The following is a 15,775-nucleotide window of genomic DNA, read 5'->3' on the forward strand; positions in this document are numbered from 1 at the left end:
TGATCTTGATGGAGGCTGCTGACTAATCAGGGTGGTGATTGCTGAAGCTTGGAGTGGCTGTGGCAATTACTTAAAAGAAGACAACAATGAAGTTTGTCAAGTCAATTGACTTTTCTTTTCATGAAAGATTCCTCTGTAGCATACAATGCTGTTTGATAGCATTTTATTCACAGTAGAACTGCTATCAAAATTGGAGTCAATCCTCTCAAGCCTGCCACTGCTTTATCAATTACATTTATGTAATATTCTAAATCCTTTATTGTCATTTTAACAATGTTTATAGCATCTTCACAAGGAGTAATTTCCATCTTATAAAACCTCTTTCTTTGCACATCCATAAGAAGAAACTCCTCTTTCATTAAGTTTTATCATGAGATTATAGCCATTCAGTCAGATCTTCAGGCTTCACTTCTAATTCTAGTTCTCCTGCTATTTCTACAGCATCTGCAGTAACTTCCTCCATTGAAGTCTTGAACACCTCAAAGTCATCTATTAGGCTTGGAATCAACTTCCCCCAAACTCCTGCTCATGTTGAGATTTCATATACACACACACAGAGAGATATGAAATATATATATTTGATATGTATATTTTATTATATATAGTTCATATGTAGATATATATAGAGAGAGATCTACAGAGAGATATAGATATAGAGAGATAGAGATAGCCAATCCAATTCCCAGGCACATGTTTATATTTTTACCTCCTCCCATGAATCATGAATCTTCTTAATAGAATCTAGAATAGTGATTTATTTTCAAAAGGGTTTCAATTGACTTTACCCAGATCCGTCAGAGGAATCACACCCTAGGGCAGCCGTAACCTTACAAAGTATATGCCTTAGATAATAAGACTTGAAACTCTATATTACTCCTTGATCCTTGGGCTGTAGAATGAGTGTTGTATCAGCAGACATGAAAATCACATTCATTTCCTTGTATGTCTCCATCAGAGCTCATGGGTGACTAGGTGCACTGTCAATGAATAGTCATATTTTGAAAAGAATATTTTCTGAGCAGTAGTAGGTCTCAGCAATGGGCTTAAAATATTTATAAACTATGCTGTAAACAGATGTGCTGTCATCCATCCAGGCTTTATTGTTCCATTTATAGAGCACAGGCAGAGTAGATTTAGCATAGATTCTCAAAATGATAAATGAATATTGGCTTCAACTTAAAGTCACCAGCTGCATTAGCACCTACTAAGAGAGGCTGCTAGTCTTTGGAAGCTTTGAAGCCAGGCCTTGACTTCTCTCTAGCCAAGAAAGTCCTAGAATGCATTTTCTTCTTCCAATAGAAGACTGATTTGTCTACATGAAAAATCAGTTTTCCGGTGTAGCCACCTTCACGAATGATCTTAGCTAGATCTTCTGGGTAGCTTGCTGCAGCTTCTACATCAGCACTTGCTCTTTCACCTTACAGATTATGAGAACGGTTTCTTCTTTCCTTAAGCCTCATAACCAACCTCTGCTAGCTTCAAACTTTTCTGTAACTTCCTCACCTTTCTTGGATTTCATTGAATTAAAGAGACTTAGGGTCTTGCTTTGGATTAGGCTTTGACTTAGAGAATTCTGGGGTTGCCTTGATCTTTTATCCAGACCACTTGAACTTTCTTTTTTTTTTTTCTATTTTTTATTGTACTTTAGGTTCTGGGGTACATGTGCAGATCACGCAGGGTTGTTGCATAGGTACTTACATGGCAAGGTGGTTTGCTGCCTCCATTCCCCCTTCATCTATATCCGGTATTTCTCCCATTATCCCTCCCCACCCCTCACTGTCCCTCCCCTAGCCCCCAACCAACTGGCCCCAGTGTGTGATGCTCTGCTCCCTGTGTCCACGTGTTCTCATTGTTCAACACCCACCTATGAGTGAGAACATGCAGTGCAATAAGGCTGTTTCACTGTCTTATCATTTGTGAGTTTACTGGAGTAGCAGTGTCAGGTTTTTTTTAAGAACTTTTCCTTTGCTCTCACAACTTGGCCGTTTAGCACAAGAAGCGTAACTCTTGGCTTATCTCGGCTTTTGACATGCCTTCCTCACTAAGCTGATTTCTGGCTTTTGATTTAAAGTGAGTGATATGCAATTTTTCCTTTTACTTGAGTACTTAGAGGTCATTGTAGGATTATTAATTGGCCTAATTTCAATACTGTTGTATCTCAGGGAACAGGGAGGCCCAAGGAGAGGGCAAGAGATTGGGGAATAGCTGGTGGATACAGCAGTCAGAAGACACACAACAGTTACTAAATATGTTCACCATCTTTTATGGGCGCTGTTCATGGCACCCCTAAACCATGACAATGGTAACATCAAAGATCACTGATCACAGATTATCATAACAGATATAATAATAATGTTTGAAATATTGCAAGTAATACAAAAATGTGACACAGAGACTTTAAGTGAGCACATGCTGTTGTAAAAAATGGCATAAATAGATGTATTTTATACTCAGGTTGCCACAAACTTTCAATTTGTTTTTAAAAAAGCATTATCCACGAAGCACAATAAAGAAATAAAAAAGATATATCTTTATTATTTGTATAATTTAAAAGATAAAAAGAATTTTTAATGTAGGAAGTAACAACACTTTTCATCAAGATTTTTCCATATCAACTTTTTAATTTAAATATCTCACAAGACTTCAATGTCTATAAAAAATATTGCTCCAGATACTGTTATTTAAGTTTAAAATAATCTTAAAATGAAGTAATTGTGCACTGTATCTGTTTCTTAGAATGAGGAATTCACACATTATATGTTTGCTCCCTGTTATAGTATTAACAAAAGAAAATAACATTGCTATTACTTCCAGTTGAGTTGAACTTGCAACTTGGGCTGCTTTAATGTTTTTAAACTATAATTCATAAATGCTAATAAATGGTTTGTAAACAGTGGTTCTATAAAAAGATATATCACCAAAATAATTTGAGAAATAAATTAGTGGCTGTGTCTCATCAACGGACTGCTTATGTGCAAGAATGATTATTTTTACAAGAGGCATAATCTCTTTCTTCCCTGTTTGAGTTGACATGGGGGGGGGGTGACAGTTATAACTTGGAGTCAGAAGATCTTAATGTGAACTCATGCTCTACTTAATCAGTCTTTGTGGTATAGTTTCCTCTACATAACTGGTTGTTCTGAGAACTGAAATTACTTTGTCATACGTAAAGCACATGCAGAGGCAACCTAACAATATGAACTGGTATATGAGCACATTTTAACAGCTCAGCATTGATCACCTCTGGCATATTTTCCCTGATTTTCATGGGGATTAACACAGGACAGGAATCATGTTTTATTCTAAGCAAACTTCTTGGTGACTTCGAAAAGTATTTACTCTCTCTGGGACCTTCATCTTCTAAGTAGAAAACTAAGGCTATTTTACATTTGTCTTTTAAGACACATTCATAAATGTGTCTCCATTGAATGTAACAATCAGTTCACAGGACAGCCTTCCCCCGATCTGTTGCCAGGATATATAACTCAGATCAAAATTCTGCATCAAAACTGCAACTCTTTCAATCTGAGTTACTTCTTCCATCCAAGGCTTGAGCTTCTCAGAGTCATCAAGTTAAAGGCATATTTCAACTACACACCAAACAAGTAAAGATTGGCTTTAATTGCTTGTGACTTATTTTCCCAATGGTCACTGAAAGCCAACTCCTAAGGCATAATCCAGAATATATCTTTACCTTTCTGGGAGAATTTTCCTTAATGAGTCATTTCTAAGCATTGTTTCTTCCCAATACATTAGAGGAAACCTGCTTCTTATATATTTTAAGAAAAGACTTTTGAAATGGTCCAGCAAAGGGGGAAAGCCTTACAATGTCTAGGAAGAAACGGGAAGTCTTGAAAAACATCTAATGGTTGGAATCACACTGTGAGATTCCCAATATTGGAATGTACAGTAGACAATAAAGGGCACACTTGCTTTTTATGTTGCCCACTGTCTCAGTCCACTATGGCTGTTATAACAAAACACCATAAACTAAGTGACTAATAAACAACAGAAATTTATGTTTCACTATACTGGAGGCTGGGAAGTCCAAGATCAAAGCACTGATAGATGTGGTGCCTGGTGAAGGCCAATTTCCTGTTTCATAGATGGTGCCTTCTCACTGTGTCCTCACAAGGTGGAAGGGCTGAGGGAGCTCTCCAGGGTCTCTTTCATAAGACTATTAATCCCATCATGAAGGCTGCACTCTCATGACCTGAACACCTCTCAAAGTTCCCACCTCCAAATAGCATCACATCAGTGATAAGGTTTTTAACATCTGAATTTTAGGGAGATATAAACATTCAGACCATGGCCCCCATGCAGAGCCATTTTCCCATCAAGGGTCCCTATAAACTAATAAACTCTCCTGGACACCCCAGAGAGCAGCTCAACTCAGCTAGTCATTGCTTCCCTACAAATCCCAGTAACATCAGTCTTCTCTCCCAGAACTTAACATGTTGCTTCTACAGGTATTGATTGACTTACGACCTATGCAACTTACGACCATTTGACTTTACGACCACAATCGCTAGCCATGACTGCTCTGCGTCTGGCAGTGCAAACGTCGCCCAGCTGGGCATATGACAGTGTGGACCAGTTTCCGGCAGCACTACCATCTCCGCGTGCACCATTTCAACTGTACATATAGCCTACTCAACTTACGACCAAATCGTGTTACGACCGGTCTGCCAGTCCCAATCGTGGTCGTAAGTCGAGCACTAGCTGTATGTCACTTTCACCTCTTCACTCCAAGTACTTGGACTTACATCTGAATTGCTCATGAACAAAACCAAACCTTTAAAGGCTGAATATTTTTCAACAACGCATTAAGCTGAAAAACAAAGCAGGGTGATATCAGGTTCCATTCCCATCTTACTGTCCTCAGAGCTCCTCTTGATCATAACTCAAATAATGAGAGGAAAGGTAGGAAAAAATGGCCCCATATATACCAACTGGATGGATGAAGAGTGCTTAGTGGGCATTTGAGTATAGGGTCTCAATATATAATTTATAGGGCCTCTGGGGGTAGGAGTAAAGAGAGTTAGGGGAAGGTTAGAGAAGGCATTCTGGAGATAGTTTCACAAAGTTGTGTTTTGAAAGTAGACAGTTTTCTAGGTGTATAAGAGGAAGAATGGCATCCCAGGCAAATGAAACAGCACAAGGACAGAGGCTATTCTTCCTTTTGTGACACAGAGATCTGGTAACAATAGTGGTGTTGAGGGTATAATCACAATGTAAGGTCAGTGGAGTTGGCAGTAGATAAGACAGGTGGGATGGCAAGGGCCAAATCATGAAAGGCCCCATAGACTAAACAAAGCAGCTTAGATGTGGCTCCATAAGCTCTGCCTCTGACATGTGTGGCACCACAGTGACACTCTTGCTTCATAAATTGAGCTGGAGGGGAGGGGAAAGGCCACAGTCAAATGTTGACTTTGGAAACAGAGCCTTTACACTTTTCCTTCTATAATCAGCTACATTATTAGATGTGTGATGAAACAATATCAATTCCTGATAAATTGTACTGCTGTATTTAGCAAATGTCTAGATAAAATATGTATCTTTATAAACTGGCACTGGCAACGTGAACTGTTGCATCTGTGGGAGTCATTGAAGGTATTAAAGACAACCACTGTTAAACAGCCTTACTTCAAATCCAGGCTCTACTCTTGCTCCTTTACAAGCTATGTTATTATTATCAAGTTATTCCATTTTCTAAACTCTAAAATGGAGGTAATAATATTATCTAACTTACAAGTTTATTGACAGGATTAAATGCTCTTGTAAGGCAAGCCTGGTGGTGATGAAATCTCTCAGCGATTGCTTGTCCATAAAGGATTTTCTTTCTCCTTCATTTATGAAGCTTAATTTAGCTAGATATGAAATTCTGGGTTGAAAGTTCTTTTCTTTAAGGATGTTGAACATTGGCTTCCACTCTCTTCTGGCTTGTAGGGTTTCTACCAAGAGATCCGCTGTGAGTCTGATGGGCTTCCTTTTGTGGGTAACCTGATCTTTCTCTCTGGCTGCCCTTAGCATTTTTTTCTTCATCTCAACCCTGGTGGATCTGATGATTATGTGCCTTGGGGTTGTTCTTCTTGAGGAGTAACTTTGTAGTGTTCTCTGTATTTCCTGGACTTGAATGTTGGCCTGGCTTGCTAGGTTGGGGAACTTCTCCTGGATAATGTCCTGAAGAGTGTTTTCCAGCTTGGATTCATTCTCCCCATCATATTCAGGTACACTGATCAAACGCAGATTAGGTCTTTTCACATAATCCCATATTTCTTGGAGGCTTTGTTCATTTCTTTTCACTCTTTTTTCTCTAATCTTGCCTTCTCGTTTTATTTCATTGAGTTGATATTCAATCTCTGATATCCTTTCTTCTGCTTGATCAATTCAGCTATTGAAACTTGTGTATGATTTGTGAAGTTCTCGGGCTCTGTTTTTCAGCTCCATCAAGTCATTTATGTTCTTCTCTAAGCTGGTTATTCTAGTTAGCCATTCATCTAACCTTTTTTCAATGTTTTTAGTTTCTTTGCATTGGGTTAGAACATGTTTGTTTAGCTCAGAGAAGTTTCTTATTACCTACCTTCTGAAGCCTGCTCCTGTCAATTCATCAAACTCATTCTCCATCCAGTTTTGTTCTCTTGCTCTTGAGGAGTTGTGATCCCTTGGAGTGGGGAGGCATTCTGGTTTTTTGTGATTTCATCCTTTTTGCACTGGTTTTTTCCTATCTTTGTAGATTTGTCTACTTTTGATCTGTGAAGTTGGTGACTTTCAGATGGAGTCTCTGAGTGGATGTCCTCTCTGTTGATGTTGAAGCTATTTCTTTCTGTTTTTTTAGTTTTCCTTCTAATATTCAGGCCCCTCTGCTGCAGACTGCTGGAGGTCCATTCCAGACCCTGCTTGCCTGGGAATCACCTGTAGGGGCTGCAGAACAGCAAGGATTGCTGCCTGTTCTTTCCTATGGTAGCTTTGTCCCAGAAGGGTACCTGTCAGATGTTGGCCAGAGCTCTCCTTTATGAGGTGTCTTTTTGGATATACAGGGGTCAGGGAGCAACTTGAGGAGGCAGTCTGTTCCTTATCAGAGCTCAAGTTCTGTGCTGGGAGCTCTGCTGCTCCCTTTAGGGCTGCTGGACGGGGACATTTAAGTCTGCTGCAATGGAACTCACAACCACCCCTTTTCCCAGGTTCTCTGTCCCTGGAAGGTGGGGTTTTATTTATAAGTCCCTGGCATGCTGTTGCCTTTTTTCAGAGATGCCCTGCCCAGCAAGGAGGGAGTCTAATTACAGTCTGCCTGTCAGGCATTGCTGAGCTGCCACGGGCTCCATGTAAACTTTGTCCTGCTTTTGTTTACACTGGTAAAGCTGGAACTGCCTCGGCAATGGCGGATGCCCTTCCCCCACCAAGCTTGGCCATCCCAAGTCAAGCTCAAGCTGCTGTGCTGGCTGCAAAACTCTCAAGCCAGAAGGTTTCAGTTTGCTGGTCTTTGTGGGGGTGGGAGCTGCTGAGCTAGATCACTTGGCTCCCTACCTTCAGCTCCCCTTATTTCAGGGGAGCAGGAGGCTCTGTCTCACAGGTGTTCCAGGCACCAGCCAAAACGACCACTCAGATTTGTGCCCAAAGCCCGCTGTGCCACCTAAAACGGAGGCTCACATCTGTGCTGGAAACCCATGGCTCTTATTGGCCCAGCAGAAATCTGGTCTGTAGGCTGTAAAGACCATAAAGACCATAGGAGAAGTACAGGATCTGAACTGGAGTGCCAGGGTGGCTGGAAAAGTCCCCAATGTCCTCCATTGGGTGGGAGGGGCATCCTCTGGCTAGTTGCACTTCCCAGGTGAGGCAGCAACTCACACTGCCTCGGTTTGCCCTCCTTGGGCTACACCCACTGTCCAACCAATTCTATTGATATAAACCTGGTACTTCAGTTGGAAATGTGATCACTCGCCTTCTGGCTCTTGCTGGGAATTGTGCTGCAGAGCTGTTCCTATTCAGCCATCTTGGCTGATTCCCCTATATTTTCTTAAGTGCACTTTTAAAAGGTACTTCTGGAATAAACTGCAATGTTGTGTCTCAAATGTCTTTCAAAATCAATCTATGGTAAAAGACAGGCTACAAAAATTTAGGAACGGCACATCGGCAAAGAAAATGTTAAATAAGCAGATTTAACCATTATATGCAAGCTTGAAGTAAATATATAATGAAAAGGAACAAATGAGAACTAGGATGGAAAAGACTGTGAAAAATAAGAAAGTATTCATGTCTTCTGTTTGGGAAAAAACATAGACATGGGAATTCAAGGAGAGAATGATGACTAAGCAGGTATGGAAAACATTTAGCTAACAAGAGAACTTCCACTGAATGGGAAGGCTAGGAATGTTGCTGGAGGAAGCTGGGGAAAGCAGCTGGAGTATGAGGAAATTGTCATCAAGACAAGGAAAGCCTGCACCAAAGAATTTACATTCACTGTTATCAGGTGTAGGTAAAATCCTAAGGTCAGTTAGGAGAAACAAAGCTTAAATAAAAATGATGAGCCATATTAAAAGGTACAGGGCAGTTTATCTAAATGTCCTCAGATGTTTAACTTTTTTAAAACTTCTACCTCTGGTGGAAATTACTGAGAGACAGCAGAGAGCACCTGAAGAAATGAACCAAAGATTGGTCAGATGTGGATTACAGACTTCATTATGTCTGTTATTAGCTCAGTGCCCTCTGGTAAGCCATAGAAGCTCTCAAGTTTCCAAATATTGCCACTGATCATTTGTTTCTCTTTGTATGGTTCAGGGTGCACAAATCTAAAATCTAAAATATATTACTCTGAATGTATGAACTTATTTTAATGGAGATAGTTATAAATCTAAAGATAGATATGTGATTCTGTGAATACATATACACTGGAGTATTCAGAAGATTTTACAAACAGTTTAGTATCAACTAATTAGGACAGAGACTGGCTACAAAGAGCCAGTATGGTCATACCAGTACATGCCTTCTGAATAACAGCTCTGCAGGGAAAAACAAGTGGTAGACAGACAAACGGACAGATTTGCATGTAACTGTGGCTACTCATTACTTCCTGAAGACAAAAACTACATTCACACCATAAAAATGCAATCCATGTGTTACTTACTGCTCACCTGGTTATAATTCTCCTTAATTGTAGACCTAGCAAATAGGAGGGAAGGGAATAGGAGGGAAGCGAATAGTTTCTGGGAAAGAAAGGAGGGAGGAAGGAAGGAGCAACTGCATTTATGAATCATAATTCCTACATATAGCATAGGTCCTGATTAGTCTATAGATAGAACTTGGAATTGCTTAATAAGTACGTACTTATTCTCATCCTCTGACTTAAAGGGAAACTAAAGACTTTCTTGGGGAAAAGAATTTTGAATGACAAGAACTGTTTACATGTATACAGTTCAAAGACTCAGCTGATGGACCAGGGCAAGAAGCAGAAGAACTAAGAGAATCTAGGTGTGCCCTTAAGAAAGAATTCTCCCTTGGTGGGGCATGGTGGCTACTCACACCTGTAATCCTAGCACTTTGGAAGCTGGCAGCAGGCATCACTTGAGGTCAGGTGTTTGAAGCTAGCCTAGCCAAGATGGTGAAATTCTGTCTCTACTAAAAATACAAGAAAATTAGCCAGGTATGGTGGTGAGCACCTATAATCTCTGCTACTTGGGAGGCTGAGGCAGGAGAATCACTGGAACTCAGAAGTTGGAGGTTACAGTGAGCCAAGATTGTGCCACTGCATTCCAGCCTGGCCAACAGACAGAGACTTCATCTAAAAAAAAAAAAAAAGAAGAAGAAGAAGAAAGAAAGAAAGAATTCCCCCTTGGAGAAGGAAGAGTCTGGCATGGGACCATATTTAGTTGGAAGGGAAAAGTGGTCTTGGATGTACCCTGAAGCACCATGTAGCTGTTAGGCAGAGTCCTAGGAGGAAAAAAAGAAGAAAAAACATAGCCTCTCGACTCTCCTGAAAGGGATTTCTGAGCTGCATCCAGCATTACCTCCTGTGGGATTGGGCAACTGCTTAAACTCTAGGCTTCAGTGTCTTTACCTGTATAAAGGGGATGGTAATGTTAGCAGTCCCTGTATCATAGGGTGGTTGTGAGGATGGATGTGGGAATTGCATGTAAAGCCATTACAGAACTTAACACATACTAACTGTTGTTACCTGGAAGCTGAGGTACCCTCTGAAAAGAAAAGGTGAGTTGTTTGCTGGTGAACTAAAAAAAAAATCTAACAAAGATGAAAACAATAATAATAACCAAGAACAATAACGACAGCCTCATATGCTATTCATCATTTAGGGATATGGCTAAGTGCACCCCACCCCCACTCCACCCGGGCCTTTATTTTTGTTTCACTCATAAGAGAGTAATTTGGGCTTAGTTTTAGGGACTTGTGGGCTTTCCTTGCTCTGGGGGAAAATGTGAAGACTTCTATTTGAAAGCCGAGAGTCCCAGGGCTGGACTGTCTTGGGAAAAACAACTCCCCACATTTCAAAAGATGAGAACAACCTACCTGAGGGGGACAGAGAATACTGAAATACACCTGTTCCCCATATCTGACACATCAACCTTTTTAATTAAAAAGAAAACACCATTATCAGGGAAAAACATCTTTATAACACTTTAAAGTTGCTCCATATCACTATCTAAAACAAGTTTTAAAATGTTCCACCAGGGCCGGGTGCGGTGGCTCACGCCTGTAATCCAAGCACTTTGGAGGCCAAGGCGGGCGGATCACCTGAGGTTGGGAGTTCAAGACCAGCCTGACCAACATGGTGAAACCCCGTCTTAAAAAAAAAAAAAAAAGAAAGAAAACGTTCCAACAAAGAAAAGGAGGCCAGGACCAGATAGCTTCACAGCTGAATTCTACCAAACATTTAAAGAAGAATTATTACCAACACTTCTTAAACTTTTCCAAAAACACTGCTAGAGAAAATACTTCCAAACACATTTTATAAGGTCAGTATCACCTTGATACCAAAGCCACACCAAAAAACTGCCAGAAAAGAAAACTACAGGCCAATATTTTTGATGAACATCAATGCAAAATTCCTCAATAAAATGTTAGGAAACAGAATTAAGCAACACATCAAAAAGATTATTCATCATGACCAAATGGAATTTATCTCCAACATGCAAGGCTGGTTTAACATATGCAAATCAATTAATGTGATATATCACATAAACAGAGTGAAAGAGAAAAGCCACAGGTTCATCTCAATTGATGAAGAAAAAGCATTTGACTAAGTTTAGCATCCTTTCCTGATAATTTTTTAATTATTATTTTTATTATAATTGCATCATTTGAGATGAAATTTCACTCTTGTTGCACAGGCAGGAGTAAAATGGTGCAATCTTGGCTCACTACAACCTCCACCTCGTGGGTTCCAGTGATTCTCCTGCCTCAGCCTCCCTAACAGCTGAGGCTATAGGTACCTATCACCATGCCCAGCTAATTTTTTGTATTTTTTTTTTTTTAGGAGAGGCAGTGTTTCACTATTCTGGCCAGGCTGGTCTCGAACTCCTGACCTCAGGATATCCACCCACCTTAGCCTCCCAAAGTGCTGGGATTATAGGCATGAGCCACTGCTCCCAGCTTTTTTTAATTGTTATTATTATACTTTAAGTTCTGGGATACATATGCAGAATGCGCAGGTTTGTTGCATAGCTACATAAACGTCATGGTGGTTTGCTGCAGCCATCAACCCATCATCTACATTAGGTATTTCTCCTAATGCTATCCCTCCCCTAACCCCCATCCCTTGACAGACCCTGGTGTATGACATTATCCTACCTGTGTCCACGTGTTTTCATTGTTCAACTCCCACTTATGAGTGAGAACATGCAGTGTTTTGTTTTCTCTTCCTGTGTTAGTTTGTGGAGAATGATGTTTTCCAGCTTCATCCATGTCCCTGCAAAGGACATGAACTCATCCTTTTTTATGGCTGCACATGGTGTATATATGCCACATTTTCTTTATCCAGTTTATCACTGATGGGCATTTGGGTTGGTTCCAGGTCTTTGCTATTGTGAATAGTGCTGCAATAAACAAACATGTGCATGTGTCTTTACAATAGAGTGATTTATAACCCTTTGGATATATACCCAGTAATGGATTGCTGGGTCAAACGGTATTTCTATTTCTAGATCCTTGAGGAATCACCACACTGTCTTCCACAATGGTTGAACTAATGTACACTCTCACCAATAGTGTAAAAGTGTTCTTATTTCTTCACATCCTCTCCAGTATCTGTTGTTTCCTGACTTTTTAATGATTACCATTCTTACTGGCATGAGATGGTATGTTGTTGTGGTTTCGATTTGCATTTCTCTAATAACCAGTGATGATTAGGATTTTTTCATATGTTTGTTGGCTGCATAAAATTCTTCTTTTGAGAAGTGTCTGTTCATATCCTTTGCCCACTTTTGAATGGGCTTGTTTGTTTTTTTCTTGTAAATCTGTTTTAGTTGTTTGTAGATTCTGGATATAAGTCCTTTGTCAGATGAGTAGATTGCAAAGATTTTCTCCCATTCTGTAGGTTGCCTGTTCACTCTGATGATAGTTTCTTTTGCTGTGCAGACGCTCTTGAATTTAATTAGATTATATTTGTCAATTTTGGCTTTTGTTGCCATTGCTTTTGGTGTTTTAGTCATGAAGTTCTTACCCCAGCCTATGTCCTGAATGGTATTGCCTAGGTTTTCTTCTGGAGTTTTTATGGTTTTAGGTCTTACATTTAAGTCTCTGATCCATCTTGAGTTAATTTTTGTATAAGACGTAAGGAAGGGGTCCAGTTTCAGTTTTCTGCATATGGCTAGCCAGATTTCCCAACACCATTTATTCAATGGGAAATCCTTTCCCCATTGCTTGTTTTTGTCAGGTTTGTCAAAGATCTGTTGGTTGTAGATATGTGGTGTCACTTCTGAGACCTCTGTTCTGTTCCATTGGTCTATATATCTGTTTTGGTACTAATACCATGCTGTTTTGGTTACTGTAGTTTTGTAGTATAGTTTGAAGTCAGGTAGCATGATGCCTCCAGCTTTGTTTCTTTGTTTGTTTGTTTTTTGTTTTGTTTGTTTGTTTTTGGTTTTTGTGTTTTTTTGTTTGTTTTTTGCTTAGGATTGCCTTGGCTACAAGGGCCGTTTTTTGGTTCCAAATGAAATTTAAAATAATTTTCTAATTCTGTGATGAAAGTCAATGGCAGTTTCATGGGGATAGCAATGAATCTATAAATTACTTTGGGCAGTATGATCATTTTCTCAATATTGATTCTTCCTATCCATTAGCATGGAATGTTTTTCCATTTGTTTGTGTCCTCTCTTATTTCCTTGAGCAGTGGTTTATAGTTCTCCTTGAAGAGGTATTTCACATCCTTTGTAACCTGTATTGATAGATATTTTATTCTCTTTGTATCAATTGTGAATGGGAGTTCACTCATGATTTGGCTCTCTGTCTATTTTTGGTGTATAGGAATGCTTGATTTTGCACATTGATTTTGAGTCCTGAGAATTTGCTGAAGTTGCTCATCAGCTTAAGGAGATTTGGGGCTGAAATAATGAGGTTTCCTAAAAGTAGAATCATGTCATCTGCAAACAGAGACAATTTGACTTCTTCTCTTACTATTTGAAATACCCTTTATTTCTTTTTCTTGCCTGATGGCCCTAGCCAAAACTTCCAATACTGTGTTGAATAGGAGTGGTAAGATAGGGCATTCTTGTCTTGTATCAGTTTTCGAAAGGAATGCTTCCAGTTTTTGCCCATTCAGTATGATATTGGCTGTGTGTCTGTCATAAATAGCTATTATTATTTTGAGATACATTCCATCAATACCTAGTTATTAAGAGTTTTTAGCATGATGAGATGTTGAATTTTATTGAAGGCCTTTTCTGCATCTATTGAGATAATCATGTGGTTTTTGTCATTGGTTCTGTTTATGTGATGGATTGATTTATTGATTTCCATATGTTGAACCAGCCATGCATCTCAAGGATAAAGCTAACTTGATCATGGTGGATAAGCTTTGTCATATGCTGCTGGATTTGGTTTGCCAGTATTCTATTGAGGATTTTTGCACTGAAGCTTACCAGGGATATTGGCCTGAAATTTTCTTTTTGTTGTTGTTTTGTCTCTGCCAGGTTTTGCTATCAGAATGATGTTGGCCTCATAAAATGAGTTAGGGAGGAGTCCCCATTTTTCTATTGTTTGGAATGGTTTCAGAAGGAATGTTACCAGCTCCTCTTTGTACCTCTGATAGAATTCATCTGTGAATCCGTCTGGTCCTGGGTTTTTTTTTTTTTTTTTTTTGGTTGGTAGGCTATTAATTACTGCCTCAACGTCAGAAGTTGTTATTGGTCTATTCAGGAATTCAACTTCTTCCTGGTTTAGTCTTGGGAGGATGTATGTGTCCAGGAATATATCAATTTCTCTATTTATCTATTTCTCTATTTGCAGATGACATAATATTATTATTTGGGGAAAAACCCAAAGATTACATGCACACACACAAATGGTTTCAACAAATGAATTCAGTAAAGCTGCAGGATAAAAAGGCAATATACAAAAATCAGTAGCATTGCTATACAAAAATAATGATCTAGATGAAAAAGAAATCCAGAAAACCATCCTATTTATGAAAGCATCAAAAAAATAAAATACCTAGGAATAAATGTAGTCGAGTAGGTGAAAGATTTGTACACTAAAAAATATAAAACATTAAGGAAGGAAATTAAATAAAACATCAATAAATGCTAAGATATATCACTTTCAAGGATGGGAAAAATTAATATTCTTAAAATGTCCATACTACCCAAAGCAACATATGTATTTAACACTACCCCCATCAAAATTCCAATCACATTCTTCATTGATTTTTTTAATCATAAAATTTGTATTGAACCACAGAAAAATTTCAAATAGCCAAAGCAATACTGACTGAGAAAGAGAAACAAAGTTGAAGGCATCACATTTCCTAATTTTAAATTATAATAAAGCTATAGTAATCAAAACAGCATATTACTGGCATAAAAACAAAAAAAAATAAACCAATGGAACATAATATAGGGTACAGAAATAAATTCAAACATATAGAGTGCCATGATTTTAGTGTGTTCCCCAAAAGTTTCTATGTGAGAAGCTTCATCCTCAATGTAGCAATATTGTGATGTGAGGCCTACTTGAGGTATTTGGATGATGGGAGCAGATTCCTCATAAATAGACTAATGCCATATCTCAGGAGTGAGTGATTTCTCATTCTTATAGAAACAGATTTGCATGAGAGAATAGGTTGTCATAAAGCAAGGTCATCTGTATTATTTGGCCTCTTTTGGCATGCCTGCTTCCCCTTCTGCTTCTCTGCCATGTTATGATATGGTACAAGTCCTGCAACAGAAGTCAAGCAGATGTTGGTGGCATATTCTTGGACTTTCCAGCCACCAGAATTGTGAGCCAAAGAAAGCTCTTTTCTTTGTAAATTAACAAGTCTCAGGTATTTTGTTATAGCAAAACTAAATGGACTAAGATATATGGATGACTAATTTTTGACAAGGGCATCAAGAAGACACAATGGGGAAAGGAGAGTCTCTTCAATAAATTGTGCTGGGTAAACTGAATTAAACTGGACTCATACCATACATAAAAATCAACTTGAAATGGATAAAAGACCTAAATGTAAGACCTGAAACCATAAAACTCCTAGAAGAAAACACAGGAGGAAAGCTCCTTGACATTTACCTTGGCAATAATTTTTGGTTATCACACAAAAGCTTAAGCT

General features: G+C 39.0%; 1 long non-coding RNA gene across 1 annotated transcript; it reads left to right on the plus strand.

Moving 5' to 3' along the window:
- On the plus strand, positions 1–4,482 carry LOC116549965. The gene is made up of 3 exons (XR_004268178.1): positions 1–95; positions 1,894–1,896; positions 4,470–4,482. It is a non-coding gene; the product is annotated as an uncharacterized LOC116549965 (long non-coding RNA).
- Positions 4,483–15,775: the final 11,293 nt, after the last annotated feature.

This window comes from Sapajus apella, unplaced genomic scaffold (genome assembly GCF_009761245.1).
Source record: "Sapajus apella isolate SASKATOON/1434 unplaced genomic scaffold, GSC_monkey_1.0 scaffold7, whole genome shotgun sequence".
NCBI classification, from domain to species: Eukaryota; Metazoa; Chordata; class Mammalia; order Primates; family Cebidae; genus Sapajus; species Sapajus apella.